The sequence below is a fragment of the Myotis daubentonii genome, chromosome 4 (genome assembly GCF_963259705.1).
Source record: "Myotis daubentonii chromosome 4, mMyoDau2.1, whole genome shotgun sequence".
NCBI classification, from domain to species: Eukaryota; Metazoa; Chordata; class Mammalia; order Chiroptera; family Vespertilionidae; genus Myotis; species Myotis daubentonii.
The window spans coordinates 109,681,687-109,694,700 of record NC_081843.1 but is presented as its reverse complement, the minus strand read 5'-3'; positions in this window follow the sequence as shown (position 1 = coordinate 109,694,700).

Genomic DNA, 13,014 nt, shown 5'->3' with positions numbered 1-13,014 from the left:
CCGACAACCTACAAAGTGGGCATCATTTTCATGTTCTTAGAGGAACCAGGCTCAGAGGCGGGCATGCACAATGCTGTGCAGCTGAGTTAGGGGATGGATCCAGCCCTTAAATCCATGTCTGTTTAACTCACAAACCCCATTTTTTTCTCATCCAGTGACACTTTCTCTCAAGGGGGTGTTTGGCAACCCAACACTTCTATGACTCTCTGGTCAGGAAGCAGTTCATAAGCCTCTTTAAAAAACAAACAAAAAAACATTTTTATTGATTTCAGAGAGGAAGGGAGAGGGAGAGGGTGATGGAATCAACAATGATGAGCCTCTTAAATCACATAATTCATGTTGCTTCCCACCTATATGTTTAAAAGTCATTAGTTCTTTTATTAGAAAAGTTAAACTTGGTCCAGCCCGCATGGCTCAGTGGTTGAATGTCAGCCTAAGAACCTGGAGGTCAGTTTGATGCCCGATCAGGGCACATGCCTGGGTTGTGGGCTCGATCCCCTGTGTGGGGCGTGCAGGAGGCAGTCAATGAATGATTCTCTCTCATCATTGATGATTCTATCTCTCTCTCCCTCTCCCTTCTTCTCTGAAATCAATAAAAATATATATTTTTTTAAAAAAGAAAAGTTAAACTTGCACATGACCCCTTTGTTTCACACACTACAATAAAAAGCAAGCCTGTCTCGCCTTCACATTCTCCATTCCCCAAATCTCGGGCAACATGTCAAAAACAAATGCAGAGACCGCTTTATTTATTTTATTGTTTATTGTGATTAGCTCTACCACTACCTCCCATGTGGACGTTTCTTCCAGAAATGATCCCTGCGTTTATAAACATTTTAAATATATACAAATGAGAGGGCGCGTTCCTCGTGTTACAGGCTTCCTCGCTTACACCCCAATGTACAGGTGAGGAAGAGGAGGCCCCGGCGTGACTCAGCAGCTCGCACAGCTCCCCTGCCTGTCGGCCTGGGCTTCTGTCTGAAGCACGCAGTTGAGTTTCTATTCAGAATTATTGCTGAGGTCTTATTGTGAGGAACATGCTCTTTGGGATTGCTGCTTATCTCTAACTTAAAAAGAAACGTGGTTTTTTTTTCTGTTTGCTTTTTCAACCTTCAGCTTCCATGACCTTTAAAAAAAAGTAAGCACAAGCTGAACTGATCTAAAAGGGAGCCTGTTTGCAACGTGATCTGGGACCTGGATCGCGACCAGCTCAACTTTGGTGTAAGGTTCTCCAAACATATTTTTCCAAGTGGCAATTGGTTCATTTCCACTGACACACTCCACTGGTAAAATGGTAGTCTGGTACGTCAGGAGGGGAGCTAGAGAGCTAATGGATTTTTTTAAACTTTGAAACGTAGGCACCATTTATTATCCTTGTATTTAGCCAAATGCATATTTAAGGTTAGAACTGCTGAAGACAACATTCTAATAGTGTATAGTTTTTATTGAGATTGATATTTGGTGGACCAGACAATCTTTAACATCACTTTTTGCTTTAAAATGCATGATTCTCTATACAAAGAAAGTCATTTGCTCACTAAACCTGGAAAACCTGGTGAATTGTGTAAAACAGCTCTGGAAAGTATTCCTGAATTGTTTTTTGTTTGTTTCCAAGAGTGTAGTGCACACATAAAAAATACACATTGTTTCCCAATGCCGTAACTCCCTTTATCAATGCGGACACAGTCTTTGTAGACATGGTCTTTCTGTATGAGATTATCATAGAAAAGCACAGAAGAAATGATGGTCCCTCCTGAATGTAAATGGTAGAATGCCGTGATTTAAATTGTGAAGTTAGGGCTAATCTCTCAGGCTTTGAAAATCGCTCCCTCTCATTTTCTCTAACCCCCTTTCCTCTTTTATCTGAGGAGGGAGAGTGAGGTAGGTAGATATGACTTTTAAAGTCCCAATGCAATGCCTATGACTAATGAGACATTAATGGTAGTGCTTAGTGCACCTTGAGGAGATCTCAAAGCAGAGTCTGTTCCTTTCGTTCTATTAACTTACTCCCCAGGGGTCCCACCCTAGCAAGCACAGCTCCTTCTCATTGGCCGTCCTCCGCAGTCCAATCCAGCTGTGACATTTTAGTCCTTCAAGAGTGGCATTCAAGTCCCTGTGAACCCTTGGCCATGCCTCCTCTGTCTCCCAGCCCCAGTCAAGGTTAACCAACACCTTCCCTCTCCCTGCAGGGTCTGCAGCTGCTCCCGTCTCCTGGCTGCCTCGCATCACTCCATAATCTGCAGCCTCCGTGGAGTCTCTCCTCCTCGCCACACGGTGCCGGCTCTGAGTCACGGCCACTCCGACCGCTCTTAGTCATGGCTTCTGTGACCATCTGCTGCCTTGTCCTCAATGCCCACTTCTTCTAGTGCCTTCACCTCCACAGGCATACTTGCCTCCCTTTGCCAATACTTACTTACAACAGCCACACCGTCCCTGTCACCACCAGGCCGTCTGCTATCTCTAGGACGTGTCAACCGATGACCTTGCTCCCCAGAAGAGCAATGTCTGGAGACAGTTTTTGGTTGTCATATCTGGGGAGGGGAGAGCTGTGGGTCCCTAGTGAGTAGAAGCAGGGCTGCGGCTGACCATCTCCCTGGACAGACAGCCCCTCAGAACAAAGGAGTCTCCAGCCCTAAGTGTCAGCAGAGCCCAGGCTGAGCCTCCTGCTCTGGGAGACAGTGGGGCCTTGATTCTCTTATTGCACTTTTGGCAGAAAGACAACAACAAAACAAAACACAATCTGTCCTCCAGGCACATACCTGGAGCCTGCTGTTCACTTTCTCACTTCTCAGCTCAGGATCTTGTGGACCCAGCCTTTCCATCGGGTCTGGGTCCCTCTCCTCCCGGGGCCGGGCCTGGGACAGGGGGCTCCACCTGGGGAGAGAACCATTTCAGACCAGCGGTTTTCAGCGCTGGCCGCACATCAAATTCAGGTCATTTCAAAGACTTAGAATATTTAGAAAACACATACTCAGAATTCAAATTAAACTGGTCTGGGGTGGCGTCTGAGTGCTATTTTTTAGAACACCCCCCCGCCCCCGCCTCCCCCGATAATAACACTGTGCAGCCAGAGCTAGTGCCCGCAGGACTGGCAGCCTGTGGAATGCACAGAGCAGACCTGCCCAGAGAGCAGTAGGAAGTTACACCTGGACCCGTTAGCGCTAGGGGAGGAGAAAAGTCTTAAAACTGTGGTCAGCCTGGGTCATCGGGGCAAATTCGGGTTCTTGGAGGGTCGTTGTTCAGAGAGTCTTTCTATATCTCAAACTGGGGCTTACACTAATTTTAAATATTTATCAAAAACCAGGAAATGAGGGTAGAAGCTATCTTCATAATTAAGCAGTCTCTGCTAGCTATTCATGAGTCATGGGGAACAATGTTTTTATCTTCTTGCAGGAAGATAAAGTCACCCTGAACTAAAGCTTTGAGAGGAATCATAGTTTATGAAAATAATGGGTGGCATCATAAATCACAAACGTTGTCTCTATGATATATGACCACTCTAATTCTGTACATTTCCTCCCTGTTTCAATACAATGGAGTCTTTATAATACAAATTAATCTGGCATTAACCTCGGAGTCCTTAGTCCGCTTTCCCTAATGAAACTGAAAATAGTAGGCCTGTCAGAGAAAGATAAGTATCACATGATCTCACTTATATGTGGAATCTAATGAACAAAATAAACTGATGAATAAAATAGAACCAGAGACAAAGAAGCATGAAACAGACTGTTGAATCTCAGAGGGAAGGTGGGGGGGGAGCGGGGGGGGGGGCAGGGAAGGGAGTGATTAACCAGGGAACTTATATGCATAGACACTTAACCTTTGGACACAGACAATAGAGTAGTGAAGGCCTGGGAGGGGCAGGTGTAAGGTGGAGAGTGTCAATGGGATAAAAACAAACAAACAAACAAACAAACAAACAAACAAACAAACAAACAGAGGCATCTGTAATACTTTCAGCAATAAATTTTTAAAAAAGAAATGAAAATAAAAATACTTCTCAATGCTCAGGAATCTTATTAAATAATATGTAACTTAAGTAAATCATATCTAATTTCTATTTCTTCTTCTTCTTCTTCTTCTTCTTCTTCTTCTTCTTATTATTATTATTATTATTATTATTATTATTATTATTCCGAAGCCACACACTAAGCATTCTATAACGAAGTAAACATTGGATGTCTAGTTTATGCTATGGGACCGTTTTAGCAAGTCACTGCACCTCTCCCGACTGCTTCTGTGTCAGGAATATGACGGTGCCACCAGGTGACATGTAAAATGATTTTCAAATTCAAATTAGCAAGAAGGCAGATTACCAGTCTGGCAACCCTAAAGAACAGCGAAGTGCCTGGTTTATTGCCTTGGCAGTTAGTGTGGAAACATGCCATATATCAATCAACAAAAATGTCCTGGGTACCTCTTAACAAACAAACAAAAAAAGTGTGGGGTGTTGCTATGGATACTTCAAAGAAATAGTACTATATCTCCATGGTTTTACTATCAATAAGGTTGGAGAGATACAGTTACATCAGATAAGAACATCCAGATGTGCCAACTGGTATTTCATTAAGTCAGTGAATGTTTATTGGGAACCTATTGCATGAGTTAGCTCCTCACCTAATGAGTATCACAGATATAGTGCTGATATGTTTGGGGGAAAGCTGTCACTTTTCTCCATTCGTATAAACCAGTGATGGTGAACCTTTTGAGCTCGGCGTGTCAGCATTTTGAAAAACCCTAACTTAACTCTGGTGTCGTGTCACATATAGAAATTTTTTTGATATTTTCAACCATAGTAAAACAAAGACTTATATTTTTGATATTTATTTTATATATTTAAATGCCATTTAACAAAGGAAAATCCACCAAAAAAATGAGTTCGCGTGTCACCTCTGACACGCGTGTCATAGGTTCGCCATCACTGGTATAAACTATAGTAATACACTGCATTCACTCTTCAGTGAGTAGCATGGTGTTATCCACTATCTCAAGTATCTTTCATGGACCTAACTTACTGCTATGGAAAGAGCACGGGTTTATCTTATTCTTGGGTAATTCTGCAAGTCCCTTCCCTGTCACCTGCTCCTCCAGCTGAGATCACCACCTCTGTTGTGTCCCACAGGCTGTTTCTAAGCTGAGAGCTAGTAGTCATCAATAATTTGATAGCGAATTTAATTAAATGTGCATTGATTGAGAGCTGTGTAGGAGATGTGCATTGCGAGCATTGTGTTAAATGCTGGCTATATGGAGCGTAAACATCATTTGTACCCTGCCTGTGTAGTTTATAGTCAAGCAGGGAAATAATTCAATTATGATACACATGATAGATATGCAGTGATAAGGCCTGTTCAATGTTCAGGGGTAGCTCATTCATTCATTTATTCATTTAACAAATATGTATCTAGTGCCTATTTCCCCCAGCCACCATCCACGTGGGTACTATACACTGGGGAGAAAAAAAAAAAAAACAGACACGGTCTCTAACCTTATGGAGCCTGCAGATGAATGGAAGAATAGATAAGTGGATGAGCAAACAGCAAAAACAGTATGTAATTTCCAAAAATGCCAAGTCCCATAAAGGAACAAGCAAGGCACAGAGATAATGCGAGGGGTGGACCTACGTTCTCAGCATCTCAGCTGAGACCTGAAGAACAGAAGAGCCCATCATGCAAAGAGCAGAGGTGAGGGCCCCGGGTCAGGGGCACGGCACAGCGAAGGCTGGGAGGCAGGAGTGAGGGTGGCGTGCCTGGGGACCCGAACTGGGCGCTGTGGTTAAAGGGGTGAGCAGCGGGAGTGAGTCTGGAGGGAGGTCAGCCATGGCTTTGTGGATCATCAGATAGAGAATTTCTTTAAAACCCAATGAGAAGCTGTTGAAGGATATTACATTGGGGGAGGACAAGCATCTAAGTTTTAGACATTTACTCTGGGCACTAAACAGAGACCGCATGGGAGTGGAACATTTGTGGTGATGGGGAGACCATCTGGGAGGTTGAGGTGACGTGGGCTGGGCTGGTGGCAGTGGGCAGGCAAAAAACTATGGCTGGATGTGAGGAGGGAGGGAAAGAAAAGACCCATATGAAGGGGTCAAGGAGGCTACTGCACACACAAACATGGATCCTGGGGAAGCGTACAGGGTGGGGACAGTGATGAACACACTTCTGACAACTGCAGGGCGTCAAAGGGTAGGAGCAGATGAAGTCACTCGTGGAATTAAAAGAGGGAGCCCTGTCCCCAGTCACTGCAACCTTCCCAGGAGCTGAACAATGTGCTCTGTTCAGGTTTCGTAAACATTTTCGTGTCACCAGTGCATATAAAGCACCTGCTGTGGATGAATGGGCCAGAGGACACCTTGACCCAAAGGGGAGGTAGAGGGCAGATTTCCTGGAGGCAAAGGGAACACACACTTCAGGCTCCTTTACCAGCACGACACCTACAAGGCCCTGGATACGGTCTTGTATTTGTAGGTTAGGCTTTTTCTTTTTCTCTAGAGAGCCTCCAAGTTCCTAAAGTTCAGGCCCCACAACATGGGGCTCTGCGCCTGGTGGGGAGCTTCAGGAACAGAACATACCATCAGAACAGAACATACTATCAGGAACCACCAATGCCCTGGCAATGCGGTGGCCAACGGGGCCTTTAGATTAGATTACCTCTGTGCTGAGTCAACTAGAAGTTGTGGGCAAACATATACTTTGCAGAAAAGCTTTCTGTTCAAGCCTATCCCCTGACCTATTCGCATGTGCCCCAGCCAGGAAGTTGGCGATAGCACGGCGAGGGGGAAGGGCAAGGCCTGGGTCAGGGCTGGGAAGGGGATGAGCCATGGGCATCTCTCCGGCCATGAGAACACCCTGTGAGGAGTCGACAGAATGGACTCACCAGGCAACCAAGAGCTCATCCAGTTTGCCGAACCCAAAACGTTTGAGGAAGAGGAGAAAGAGTAAGAACGGTCAGGCAGGCTGGCTGCATAATCCACAGCGCCCAGTGCTCAGTGCAAGCGCGGTGGGCCTGCTGTTCAAGAGTATTAACCATTTCAAGATAATGGCCGCAGAGCAGGAACCCAACAGCGGCACCGTTTGGAGCAGCGGCCCGATGTGGTGCCACAGGTCACCGCCCTCGAAGTCAGCCCTGGGAACAGAAGGAACTTCGCGCAGGGTTCTCACATTTATTGGGCATGTTCTATGTTCCAGACACAGGCAAGACGTTCACAATTCATTTTGCCTTCAGAACCACTTTGTGAGAGAAATATTATTATCGGCACTTCACAGCTGAGCGATTAGGTCCTAAAGGAATTGTTTGCACACACGCGCACAGGTTGTACATTGGTGTCCAGAAGGGACCAGAAGTCACTGCCCAAGCATTGGTCAGAACCAGAAACACGGGGGCTGTGTCATAGGCTCACTTAACAAAGATGTCAAAATGGCTTGATGAGTCCTGAGAACCACAATTGAGGCAGAAAATAGGAAACGGAACCCCCCTGGTCCTTTTCCACTTCCCTGAACCCTTCAGCTCTGAACTAGTGCGGAGAAGTTGTCACCCCAGCAAAAGCTTCCAGACTTTCCGGTTTTAGTATTTAGCTGCTCTGGCTGGCATAGGGTTAAATGACTACTGCTTTATTTGCAACTTATTTATATTAAAAGTGAAAGGTCAAATTCACACAGGGTGAAATAAAGGGCTCATTATAAACATGCAAACAAACGCAAGTGCTCGCTGCCAAAAATATCCAAACAAACCAAACCAGAAACAAGAAATATCTCCTTGGCTCAAATGGTGCCGTTCTTCCACAGAGATGAAAGGAAATCCTGAAATTCAAGACCAAACTCAAGCAAGTACAAATTTTATGCTGCTCCTTAGTGGACACCAGGTTAAGGGAGAATTGATACACTGGCTAATTGAAGCACTGTGGACACCCACATTACAAGCTGAGGCCAAAAGATCTATTAAGGCATTGGAATTTTCTAGCATTTTCTAGCAGTCTCCAAACTGTCCTGTCTTCACTCATGCTTTTTTTTTTTTTTTTTGCACACACTATAAAGCATAGATAAAATTCCTTTTATAGAAAGAAAGGTTCCTTTATTTACCTGAGTTCAAACATATAGACAACATGCTTATACATGAACTTCACACATAGGTGCTCTTAGCCTTGTTTTAGCATGGAGAGTAATGGGGGGGACCAACATGGCAGATGTATGATTTTTAAAGTGCATGTGGATCTGACGTGATCATCACCAAGGAGACATGGCCTCACATCAACATGAGGAACTGGAAGTGAGCCCGTCATGCACCGGTGCCAACTCCGTGGTCCTAGAAACTGGTGAAACGGGTTTGGTACTGACTTTGAACTACACACATGAACCTCAGGGCTTCCACTGAGAGGAGAGTTTACTGGATTGTGGTTCTGGGACCTTTTCTGAGAAGAAGGCGGAGATAGAAACTGGCATCTGTTCTTTCACCCACTACAAGGAGCAGGCAAGCTTACCAAGTCCATTGCTCGACATGAGGAAAGTAGGATATTGAGCTAAGTAAAATGAGTTAGACAGAGAGGAGAATGTAAACAGAGAGGAAAATGGTGGTGAGAATAATAGGAAGGGGCTCACAGGTGGGTGGTGGAAATGGGGTGATGTTGGTCAAAGGCACAAACTTCCAGTTATAAGATGAATAAGTTCTGGGAATCTAATATACAACATGGTGACTATAGTTAACAAGCCTGTTTATAGATTTGAAAGTTGGGAAGAGACTAGATCATGAATATTTTCACCACAAAAAAGAAATGGTAGTTATGTGACATGAAGGAGGTACTAGCTAACCCTATGGTCAATCATTTTGTAATATATAAATGTATCCAATCAACCCAATAAGTTATCAAATCAAAACCTTAAAATTATACAGTGTTGTATGTCCATTATATCTCAACTAAATTGAAAAATAAGATTCATTTAAAAAAAAAAAAAGGCAACTGCCAAGCTGTTTCCCAGAGTGGTCGTACCGTTTTGCATTCCCAATTCCTGTTCCTTCAGATCTTGGAGAATGCTTGATTTCGTCAGTTTTTTTCACGGTAGCCATTCCAAGAAGTGTCCTGGTATCTGATCAGATTTTCATTTTACGTTTCCCTAATGACTAAACAACTTGTGCATCTTTTCATGTGCTCATGTGTCATGCACAGGTCTTCTTTGGTGAAGTGTCTTTTCAAATGTTTTTTTTTTCACTTTTCAAAAATTGGGTCAGTTGTTTTCTTATTATTGAATCTTCTTATTTTTAATTTGGAAAAAGATATTTACTATGCATATATGCAACTTATAGCTAGAATATTTTTAAAAAATGTCTACATATTATTTTTTTAAAAGCAGACTAAGAAAAAAATGGGCAAAAACTTCTTTACAAAAGAAGATATTCAAGTACTACATAGCCTATGAAAGTTTGCTTGATTTTATTAATAATTAGGGATATGAACACTGAAATTACAACGTGATCCAAAGTATTCCTGTCCTGGTATTAGCAAGAATGTGGAGCAGCAGGAACTCTAACACGCTGATGCTCAGGGCGTATATTTGTGCAACCATTTTTATTGAATCTTTAGAATTCTTTATGTATTCTGGATACAAGTCATATATATGCTTTGTAAATATTTTTCTCACAATCTATGGCTTATCTTTTCATTCTCTTAACAGTATCTTTTGAAGAACAGAAGTTCTTAATTTTGATGAAGTCCAGTGTATCAATCTCTTCTTTTATCTATCATGGTTTTGGTGTTGTATCTAAGAAATATGCCTAACCCAAGCCTATGAAGAATTTCTCCTATGTTTTCTTAGAGAACAGTTATTGATCAATTGGTATGTGGCATGAGGCATAGGTTACAATAGAGCAATTGTTTTTTTGCATATGATCATCCAGTTGCTCCAATATCATTTGTTGAAAGACTGTCCTTCCTAGGGAATTGCCTTTTTACCTTTGGCAGAAATCATTTGCTTGTGTATGTGAGGATGCACTTCAGACTTTCTGGTCTATTCCATTGACTTGTTGCTCCATCGTGGCTGGAAGCAGAAGTCTGGACTCCAGGCAACAGCATCTTGCGTGGACACCGGCGGCCTTGTGAAGTGGCATGCCACCATCTAGTCTCTTCTTTCTCTGCAGTGGACAGGGATAAAGGAGAAACCCTGGCGGGTACAGAGACGGGTTAGGGGAGAAGGAAAGGCAGGATTCATTTTTTCCCCTGCAAGTGGAGAAGTTGTTTTGCACACCCCCACCCATATACTATTTCTCTAAACAACGCTCATGCTGCCTCGGAATTTCCGTCATAGTCTACCCACCCACGGTTTGAGGCCCTCGGATGCTCACATCTTTTGTTTAGAGCAGCCGTGGGCAAACTACAGCCCGCGGGCCGGATCCGGCCCGTTTGAAATGAATAAAACTAAAAAAAAAAAAAGGCTGTACCCTTTTATGTAATGATATTTACTTTGAATTTATATTAGTTCACACAAACACTCCATCCATGCTTTTGTTCCGGCCCTCCGGTCCAGGTTAAGAACCCATTGTGGCCCTCAGTCAAAAAGTTTGCCCACCCCTGGTTTAGAGCCTGGAGCTACGTGAAGGCCAGACTCTGGCTAGCGCCTTGGAAGATCTTCTTTCTTGGTTCATGCCTACGGGGTTCAATTAAGAAGCTGATTCATTTCTACTGCTTTTGCTAAACCGTTGGGTGCTCTTCACCAATGGCCATTAACATGTCAGTGGCATCGCTGTATAAATCCTATCTTCCGTCTGTGAAAGGAATACCGATTAGTGTGACTATACCTGAATCCAATTAGCGTTGCCTCTTTCTGTCTAATTTTTTAAATGTCATTTTTTAAATGTGAATTTTAATAGTGATTTATGGCAACAGCATTCCTTTACCTTCTCACGTTACCAGGTAACTTCTTGAGGTCAAAGGGCAGTAAGAGCCGCCTTGCTCATAATTCTCCCGCTCTTTCATTTCCTGTGGTAATATTTTTGTTACATTTTTAATCTTCTACATTCCATCACACTTAACTGTGCCCCATTCTCAGGCTGACTTAGCGTGCTCTTCATGTCAGCTTTTACAAAGCACATGTTTCCTGGAAGGGCTGTTCTCTGTTAGCAGGGGAGGACAGGAAATGGTCCTGTCCTAGGCCTGAGCCGAGAGTTCACACTGAGTTATGTAACCCTGTGGGTTGATCGAAGGCTTTCGTTGGCGTAGAGGGACAGTATCAACTTAAAAGCAGCTTGGACATCTCTAAAGCAGGGGAGGGAGGGGGAGCCCTGATAAGCACATCCAATTAACTATGTTTTCTGCCCTGGAATTTGTTATGAATCCTGACATTCCACAATCCGCATAGATAAGCACCAAACAATTACCAGAAAAATAACGCTGCAGTGTGGGAAATGGCACCCTCCCAGCCTGAAGGAGCCAGTGAGCCTCCGGCCACTGGAGGATCAGTAAAGCACAGGGGAGAGCCGCTGTGACAGCCTAAAGGAAGCTCTTGGAGGCCAGGGATCGGAGGCATCGAGATTGCTGTGGTTAAGAGCACAAGTTCAAGGGCATGGCAACCTGGGTTCAAACCTCGATTCTGCTACTTTCTAGCTGTGTGAATTGGGGCAAATTACTTAACCTCTCTGTGTCGCCATTTTGCCTTCTTTAGCTGTAGACACAATAGTTCTACATAGGATTATTGTCCCGTGACAACTCACTTAAAATAAGTTGATATATGAAAACCTTGAGACCAGTGCCTGACATATACCGTTGTTAGTTGCTATTACCTCTGTGTTTAGAAATTGAAATATATTTGACATATAGCATTGTATAAATGTAAGGTGTACAACATGTTGATTTGATACATTTATATATTGCACTGTGATTGCCATTGTAAAGATAGTGCTGTACCATGTAGCGCAATTATTATTTCTTCTTTGTGGTGGGAATAATGAAGATCTACTCTCTTAGCGAGTCTGGTGATTATGATACAATGCTGCTGCCAATGTTCAGGGCTGTGCATTCGACTACCAGACTTGTTTGTGTATAGTTGCAAGTCTGGGCCTTTCAGCAACACATCTCCATGCCCCCACCCCCAGGTCCCGGTAACTGCCATTCTACGCTTCCGTTTTTTATGAGTCTAACACTTTTAGGTTCCACATGTACGTGATATTACTTGGTATTTGTCCTCCTCCGTCTGACTTACCTTATTTAGCAGGGTGACCTTGAGGCCTTATTGAGGGTTTAACCAGCGTCAGATCTGTGTGGTTTAGTATGGTGGCCGCTAGGCACCTGTCACTATGAAGTGCTTCAAATGTGCCCAATGTGACAGCATAGTTGAATTCTGAATGCTGTTTAATTTTAATTTAAACCAATGCTTGACTCTGTTACTGGAATAATTGTAAATATGTTGAACAATTCGGACATGTGAACGTACTTTTTTCAAGTATAAATTTTATGAAATCTAAGTATAGATGTTTTGATGTTCAGATTATGAAGATAAAGTACAAGAAGGAAAAAGACTGAAAAAGTATCTCATTGGTATTTAAAGTACTGATTGTATGCTGAAATAATACTATTTTGAATATATTGGGTTTAATAGATATGAAAACTATTTTCCCGTGTTTCTTTTTACTTTTCAAATGTGGCTCCTGGAAGATAGTACACATCGCACTGAACAGGCCTGGGCCGTGTTATGAGGGAGCTTATTTGCTCTGCTAAAATGTTTGGACTTTATCCTAAGTGCATTGGGAAGAAACAGGATCACATTTACATATTACATATTTACATATCAGAACATTTACCCTGGCAGCTGTGTGGGAAATGGAATTGAGGGAAATAAAACCAGAGCTATGGAGATCTATTCATTGCAGAAAAATAGCAAGAAAACTCGTGGCCTGAGCTGTGGATGGCAGTGTGGATGGGAAGTGGCTCCTTGGACAGGTGGCTTCCCTCGGTAAGCCCAGGGAAGGGGAGTCCAAGTTGCCGCCGGGGGTGTGGCTGGGGAACAGGATAGATTCTCTGAGACAGAGCATAGA